This window comes from Sinocyclocheilus grahami, unplaced genomic scaffold (genome assembly GCF_001515645.1).
Source record: "Sinocyclocheilus grahami isolate Dianchi unplaced genomic scaffold, SAMN03320097.WGS_v1.1 scaffold951.1, whole genome shotgun sequence".
Classification (NCBI taxonomy): Eukaryota; Metazoa; Chordata; class Actinopteri; order Cypriniformes; family Cyprinidae; genus Sinocyclocheilus; species Sinocyclocheilus grahami.
This window is the reverse complement of record NW_015506130.1, coordinates 336,608-345,804: the sequence shown is the minus strand read 5'-3', so window position 1 is coordinate 345,804 and position 9,197 is coordinate 336,608.

Genomic DNA, 9,197 nt, shown 5'->3' with positions numbered 1-9,197 from the left:
GAGTCAATGAAATGGGAAGGGTCACCTCTGATGGCTAGCAGACGGAAGTTCATGGACCGGATACGTGACAACTCAAGTACATTTCCCTCAGTTACAGTTTATAAAATTGTAATAACAAACAATTCCAAGTAAAATATGCTTATAATTTCAAACTTTAATTTCTACAAGCTTAAATTGAGTAGTAATATAGAATTTACTTTATTTTTTAATTCTTGCCTGAACTAAATTATTTAATGTAGAAATTACATTTGTTTTTATGTAGTATTTACTTCACCACAAAATCATTTAAACATGTGATCAGCCATTTGTTTGGAAAAAATGAAATTTCAAACAATATGTGTTGAAAACTAATTTTGGAAAACTTTATAGATTTAAATGGTGTATAAAACGGACTAGCTATACTATATTATGAACTGAGCACATATTTATTTAATTTCCATTTTTATTGTTATTTTTATTGAACTAATGGAACTATGGATTTTTAGGAAACCTAGGCTCTAATTAGTTTTTGAAACACATATTATTCTGTAAACATTCTGTATCTTTTAAACGATAGAAATATCTTGAAAACAGAAACTTTACAAAACAAAGTAGAGTCTTTTGAACAGTGAAAAGTTATTTAAAATCTAAAGTTTATGACTTAAAACACTAGCTGAACTGGGCGTATTTAGTGACACTGAGGATGAGGATGTATCCTTGTCTCTGATATATTAGAGAGCCACTTTAACTGTGTGGTGTATGTGCCATTGTTTTTAACTTAATAAAGTGCTGAGTTGTGCACCTGGCTGAAGATTAGCAGTCAGACACCTGCTGAAAGGAAGAATTGAAAGACCTCTAGTACTTGGTCTCTTATGAAGAGGATGCTGAAACTGCTTCAGTCATGAAACATTCTTAACATAGCCTTATCTGTTATTATTAGCCTTGCCTGTCATTGTTAGATTGGTTGTCCTAATTAGGTTTTATGTTGTTATATTTTATTAAATAACATGTTTCATTACAGTGTATGTGTTATGCATATTACATTTTAATGTGATAATTAATATAGTACAATAACATAATTAAATATTAAAAACATTGCTTTGATTTGAAATACTCAGTACCAATGTAATTGTATCATAAGTCAAGTCAAGTCAAGTCAAGTCTGCTTTATTGTCACAGCCAGTTGCACAGCGCAGTGTTGAGCCCCAGCTGGACCAGTTTGTGAATGAGCTGTTGAGGGATGATTGTGTTGAATGCTGAACTGAAGTCTATGAACAGCATTCTGACGTATGAGTCTTTTTTGTCCAGGTGTGTGTGTGCTGAGTGGAGGGTAGTGGCGATGGCGTCATCGGTCGAGCGTTTGGACCGATATGCAAACTGGAAGGGGTGGAGGGCAGACTTGATATGGTGCATGTCTAGCTGTTCAAAGCACTTCATGAGGATGGGGGTAAGTGCAATTGGACGATAGTCATTGAAGCAGGATGGAGACAACTTCTCCGGGACTGGAATGATGGTGGTAGCTTTGAAGCATGTGGGGACAACAGCCTGACTTAGCGAGATGTTGAAAATGTCTGTGAAGACATCGGTGAGTTCCACTGCACAGTCTCTCAGTACACGCCCAGGAATGTTGTCAAGACCCGGAGCTTTGCGTGCGTTGATCCTGCTGAGGGATCTCCTCACACTGTCCGGGGACAGCGTCATCACCTGGTCGCCGGGAGGAGGTGGAGTCTTCTGTGCAGTGGTGCTGTTTTGTGCCTCAAAGCGAGCAAAGAAGACGTTCAGCTCGTTCAGCAGGGAGATGGTGCTGTCACAGGTGCGTGGTGGGGGCTTGTAGTCCGTAATGGTCTGTATCCCCTGCCACAGGCTCCGAGTGTCTCTGCTGTCACTGAAACGATGGGCTATCCTCCTGGAGTACTGACTTTTTGCCTTCCTGATGCCGCGGAAGTAACTATATTGTAACACGCCACATTACATGTTACCCCCCCCAGTTATCTATTGATGGATTTATTGATTCTATTTTTTAAGCCAATAGTAACACTTGAATTTGTGAGTCTTTGTAGAACAGAAGTCCTCCCAACACAATCTTCATATTTTTTGAATACATTTTCTGGACACTTACTTGGTGTTTTATTAGATTATGCTATCAATAAATTAAGCAACTCTGCTGAATTAAAGAGAGACAGGGGGTTTTTGTTCTTGATTCTTTGTGAAAGCAAGCTTATGTGCCTCTTAAATTGTCCAGTGCTCTCACCAGGGTCAAATAACAGATTAATAGGTTCAATAATGAGCTCCCTGGAGTGTCCACTGTATGAGGCACGTCTCCCTGGCCTCCTTCAGTCCTTTTCCTGATGGATGGTGGCAAGTATAATTCACACATCACAGAGGAAAATGACTTGGATGGCATTTATTTGAGGGAAAAAACATTCTCTGTTTCAGTGACATGTTGTTCTTTGTGTCTGTGTTTGTCTTGTGATGTTTCATTGTCAGTGCATTGCTATGTCTTGAGGGTGGAGCGACAGAACAGTTTAAATGTTGTTCAGAGTTTTCTCTGTATGCATTACGATAGAGATATCTAATGTCAAATGCTGTTGGGACTTCAAAAAACAAATATGCTAAATAAATACCGGAAACATGAAACAGTATTTATACATTCCTCTTTACAAAAAACAAACAAATCAATAAATAAATAAAAAAAATTACCAGTTCTCTATAAATAAATTTTTCCTGGATATCTCAACTTCATTACTATATCTTTAAATAGATATTATTAGATAATATATATAAGCAGAGTTGCTTAAATAGATTCCAAAATGAAAATTCTGTAAAAATGTATTCACCCTCATGTTGACCCAAACATGTATCACATTCTTTTAAAGAATATGGCCACTCTTGACAAAATAATGAAAGTGAATGAGGAATGAAGCAGAATCTACAAAATAACTATATGAAACTATTCAAGTCTTTTGAAGCAATACCACAGATTTGTTAGTACATAAGACAGAAATCTAAATTATTAAACACTAATCTGCCCCAATATCATATACAGAAGTTGTATGGACCATATGCCATATACGCACAACATGCATGGGTCATATGACCAATTTAATGATACTTTTATGATGTCTTTGCATGTTTTTTGCAGCTTAAGAGTGATGGACCTCATTCACTTATTTTAAAAAGAGTGGCCAGGACATTCTTTAAAATTTCACATTTTGTTTTCCATGCAAGAAAGAAGCATGAGGTTGTGTACATTTTTGGGTGATCCTTGAGCAATTTTATAATGATGGATAATTATTCTATAAAATGAGAACATGAAACAGTCAGAATGTTGTGGAGCTGAAAGCACATCAAAACTGACCATTTTTACTTTATGCCAGAGTTGCACCTCCTTCACTAATGTAAAGGATGTTTACATAAGGCTTTACCTCACCTGAGCATTACCTCCTGCACAAGCACTTCACTGCTATTGTCAGAACCAATAGAAGCAACTGGCTTCCATTTCAATCATCCTTGACACCTCATTCGCCCCCCTGCAATCATATCACAAACAAACATCAGAAAGCACCTCAGCTGAAAATCCCTGGTACCTTGTGTCTTGTCACTGATGAGGAGGTGTAGGGAGAGAAGCATTATCAAGCCAGGCTGTGACTGCTGTAGTCTGACGTCTCTGTCCAGCATCATTAGCTGCTGGTCTGTGTGTTGAGCGGCTCTGCAGGAGGAGAACAGGCAGGGTGTAAGATGAGGGAGACACACTCTGAGGCTGATTGCTTTATGCTACACCATGCAGTGATACTAATAACCTCTGTGTTCCTGCATTAATGCTCTCTGCCGTCACTCTCTCCCCTGCTGGACATTTGCCTGGGCAGATTTTGGCATTTCTGATTGATTTTGGTGGGTTCTCATGCAACACATAGTTTGTGCTTGTTGATTTTGGGACCGACGAGCTTCTGAAATAGAGCATCTCTTAAGGATATCGAAAAAAATAAAAAAAAGCATAGCTAACTATTAGCAGAATAAGCTCTTCGCACACACTAGTGAAACATTGTGAAGATGCACTTCTCTTTAAATATTAACTGTATTAATTTTAGATTTTTCTATGATGTTGTAAAATTTTACCTCCACAGTTCCCGTTTACTGTGGATGAAATAGACTGATAATATTTTTATTTTCCACCCACAAAGTGCATGTTTGTGGAAAATATGAAACTATAAACTAAGTTTAGCCCAACCTCAATTTCTTCAATAAGATTAGGAATATTTATTTTTCTCCTAGTTAAACATGTTTCATGGCAAAGTGAGGACATTCAAATGAAATTCCATAACATTAAATAAATAAATAAATAAATAAATAAATAAAAGTCGTTGTTTTGTCACACGATGTCTAACTATTAAGTGCTCTCAATTATTTTCATCAAAGCAAATCTATCCTTGAGTTTATTGTAAGTTGGTTTGGTAAAGGAGCTATATTCTCTGTGGCATCTTACTTGTTTTATGTCAAGTGGGGCCAGAACGTTTCCCTGTTTGTGCATTTGAGTATGTGAACCGGGGATGACCAAGTGGCAGTCCCACACCAAGGTTGACGTAAACATGTTTCTGTCCCCGTTGTGTGCAAGCAAACCCTGGGGGCAAGACTGCCCTTAAATCCAATGGGCTGGCTAACTAAAGCTCCACGGGTTAATGTCTCTGAAGCACACTAATCAAAAGAGCATTGCACGGGGCAGGCTCCTATTGCACAGACCTACCCAAACTGCTCATGCAATGCTGCCCTCCCTGGCATTAGAAGAAAGAAGCCAAATACACACATGCATTTTTATTTCATTGGATGATTTCTAAACTGGAATATATATATATCCAGTGGTGGGCCGTCAGGGCCAGCAAAGCCTTCTCTGCTGGCCTAAACATTATCAGAATCACTGATTTAGTTTTAATATATTTTTCCATGAATGTGTATTAAATTATTTCCAATAGTCTATTCTCTTCATTTCATAGCTTTTATCTTGGTTGCACTGCTTCCAGCAGTGTATGTTTATATTAGAGCTTTTATCCAATCATATTTCAGCAATCGTGTTGCCAGGTTCAAAGAAATCTGCCTTATGGCCTTCAGAATCAACAGCGCAGGCGTCTGTTTGCTTAAATCAATGGCAATGAAACCGTTGCTTTAACCAATCAGATTTCGAGTTGGCAACACCAGGGCCATCTAGCTGGCTAACGATGACGTCCGCATTTTCTCATCCTTTGATTGGATGGTCAGCGTACTAGCTAGCAAACAGAATCACTGTAAATCATTTTATTAAAACTTAGTAAAACTTTTATTACTGTTCCTCAGGTTTAGATTTTCAGTGCATTTTGAAAAAATATTTGCCTACTATATTTAGTAAATCTAAAAACAGCAGTCCTAATGACTGCGAAAAAAAACACACACACCTCCTCGGCACCGGCTCTGTGAAAGACTCGTGAAGATGAAAAATGTAATATTTATGGTTTCTATAGCAGTGGCATCATTATGATGGTATGAAGAGATAGATTAATTAATGTAGGACGCCACTGAAGGCCTAGGTGTAAAATGCATGGCCCGCCACTGATATATACACTGTGTTCCAAATCATTATGCAAGTGACACATCAATAGGATTTCAGAACAATAAACAGTCAGATTTTTGTTTGTTTTGAATTTTACATAATTTCAGGTAACTTGGTATCAATCTCAGACGTCTGAAGTGTGTTCAATAGTTTGCCAGGTTTTCTTAGGTAAATGGAAACCCTACTTAAAGAGGTTGTTCCACATTATTAAGCTGCGTTTCACTCACTGCTAACCAAACCTCACAAAAATAAATCTATCTGCACAGTGGCTGTAGAAACACATGAAGACTTGTTTTTAAATAGTTGTATTCACTTACGAATGCTGCAGTACAATGGATGGTCCACACTGTTAGACTTTTTATTGTATTTTTGAGGTAACTTACTGGCAGCACTATTGCCAGTAAGTTACTGTAACTACCCCTTTATAGAAGCTTATCGCAAGTTCATTTTACAGTATAATGCCCTTACCGCAATTTCATTTTACAGTATGATGGCCTTACCTCAATTTCATTTAACAGTGAAATATCCTTACTGCAACTTAATTTTACAGTAATATATCCTTATATCCTTACTGTAACTTAGTTTTACAGTTTAATAATATTACAGTACTTTTACTGTAATTTATTTTACACTATTTATTTTATAAAACCTTTGAATATTTTACACAAATGCCATTTAATTGAATAAATTCCAAATAAGTGACCTGAGTCGATGTACAGCAGTATATTTATACGTCACTAATAAATACATCCATTACTTATTTATTGTGCTTTATTCTAGAACATTACAAAACAAAATAGAGAACTGAGTTCATAACAACAAATCAAAGCAGAGATCATGACAATATTGCAACAAAAAGAAATATGGCAACAAGCATCCCAGTTGGTCTTGGCTGCATGGTCTCCATAACCACTGACAGCTGATATGAAACAAAACAGAGGGGAAATGTGTGAGAAACGGCCATGAGTTTATCTCACCTAAATTTGTTAATGGACAGACAAGGTAACAACTTGTGCAACAGCAGTTATTCCCAGTATAGTACTGTTTAAACCAGGGGTAGGAAAGTTCGGTCCTAGAGAGCCGCAGTCCTGCAGAGTTCAGCTCCAACCCTAATCAAACACACCTGAACAAGCTAATCAATTTCTTCAGGATTACTAAGGCTATAGGCAGGTGAGTTTTGTTTTCAGGGTTGGAGCTGAACTCTGCAGGACTGCGGCTCTCTAGGACTGAACTTGCCTACCCCTGGTTTAAACAGTATTGCCTTTTTGCACATCCTTGTCAGGGAACTCCATTAATTGCCTGAATGTACAATGACATTAAGGAGGTACACTGAGTAACTCTATAGTCCTTTAAACTTAAACTTTTTTTTAGCAGTGTTTCAAAGTATTTTTTAAGTTGTGACGGGTCTTGATCCAAGGAATATCAGTGTGTATCAGCTACTAGGACCTTTCGCACCGCAGGAACCTTTTCATAGTACCAGAACTAATTGTGGAACTACCTACTTTTCGGCATGTTCGCACTGCCGGAACTGGGAGTGATTTTAGTACCGGACTGCCTTTTTCGAGAACCAAATTAGCTCCTACTCCGGAGCAGTGTCTGACCAGCACAACTGGTACTAATCGTGACGTAAGTAGACATTGATTGGCCAAACGCGTATGAAAGCGCCCTCACCCGCCATGATTTAAAACGCTGTGTAAACATACTGTAAACATGTCAACTTATTTCGCAAGTATGGAGAATAGCGATAGATGGACGGACGCTGAAGTGCAGGCACTTGTAGCAAATGTAGCACTGGCAGTTGTCGTTGGAGATTCTTAGTACTCCTTTCCGTTCTTTCAATCGCTTTACGTATACGTCGACATTCCATGTCCATTTATTGTGAAACTCGCGAGACAACAAAAACACAGCTCCGATCACAGCATCCTCCATCCTCCTGTTGTTACCGTAGTGTTTTGTTTCTGTTGTTGAACGCCGCGCACAAATGACGACGCTGTCGACCGGCTTACATCACTTCTTAGTACACACTGTCGGTGCAAATGCAACCCTTTAAATGGTACTGGGAAATAGTTTGCGCAAAATCGTCCCAGTAATTTAGTACCGTACATTTAGTTCTGGAACTAAAGCGGTGCGAAAGGGCCTATTGTAACATTTGTATTGTTTGTTAATATTAGAGCAAAACAGGCTTTTGAGTCAATCTAGAAGTACTCTTGAAGAACAAAGGATTATAACCAAAATGAATACTAAATCAAGGTACATAAATGGCTGTCATCAAATTCTCAGAAATATTTTAATCCAATTAAATCGTATGGAAACTGGAATCAGAATAAGAGAATAAGAAAAATTGTGAATCAAACTGAATTGAATCAAGATCAGAACTGAATTAAGAGCTTGTGAATCAAAAATGAAATTATGAAATCTGTATCAATCCCCAGCCCAACATCTGAGTGATCATACAAAAAAAAAAAACCGTACAAAACCAAAGGTGCCGTGATTCTAGGTGGCCCTTAAAAGAGTCTTTGGGGTATAGTTGGCTCCTACTGACACAAGAAAAAGGGAGGAAAAGAGGAAACATTAGAGAGAGATATTGCATATCTCAGGTGTGGGATGCTTGATCATATATTCATAGTGTGACGAGCGTCCCGAAGCTTCATCAGCGTCGCCCTGGAAACAAGCGAGGAGCACCTGGCCATCATCATCACAGGCTGATCGGTCACAGCTGCACCTCATCAGGCGGCGGCTACATAAGCCACGTAAGCCCTGCCATTTAGGAGATTCCTCCATGAGACTGAGCACTAACTCGCCCTCTCATTTTTCCCACAGAAAGCAGCGTGTGACCGACCAGCCCCACAGGAGCACTGCACGGACCCTCTGCACTGGGAAGAAGGAAGAGAGCACTCACAGCACCGGAGTACCTACCTGGACCTTTCTCACTAGCACCCATCATACCAATAAATCCACCCTCCGGGGTATTGATTGAGATTACTTGTCGTGTGATTCTTCACCCCATTACACTGGTGGAGAATGCGGGCAAATCAGTGAAGAATCACTGACAAGCGATCTACTTCACCTCACCTGTTTTTCCTTGTTTTTGTCTCCGGGTTCTGTCACAGGCGAGCTCTCCTCCCCCACCTTGGACGAAATCCTCCAGCGGCTCACCGAGGTTAGCATCCTTCAGCAACAAATTGTTGAGCACCTCAACACCCGTCAAGGAGAGACGGAGCAGGGACTCGCGGCATTGCGTGCCGCCGCCGCTCAACGCGTTCCGCTGCCGGACCCCTGAGTGCAAGCCGCGAAGCTGCTACCCAAGCTGACCACTCATGATGACATAGAAGCCTTCTTACAAATGTTCGAAGCGATGGCCACCTTGGAAGGGTGGCATCAGAATGACTGGGCACGGGTGCTGGCTCCCCTGCTGACGGGCGAAGCGCAGCGTGCATACTTCACTCTTCCGGCCACCTCCGCCGATCAATATAAGGAGGTCAAGAAGGAAATCCTAGCCCGCTTGGATTGTGCCGCCCAGCACTTCCACGAGTGGGAGTATAAGCCCCGTCTGCCGGCCCGTGCCCAGGCTGCCGAACTCACTCTCCATTGGCTGGACTGGTGGCGGGGCACGCGGTGATTTACCGTCTCCTCCACGCCC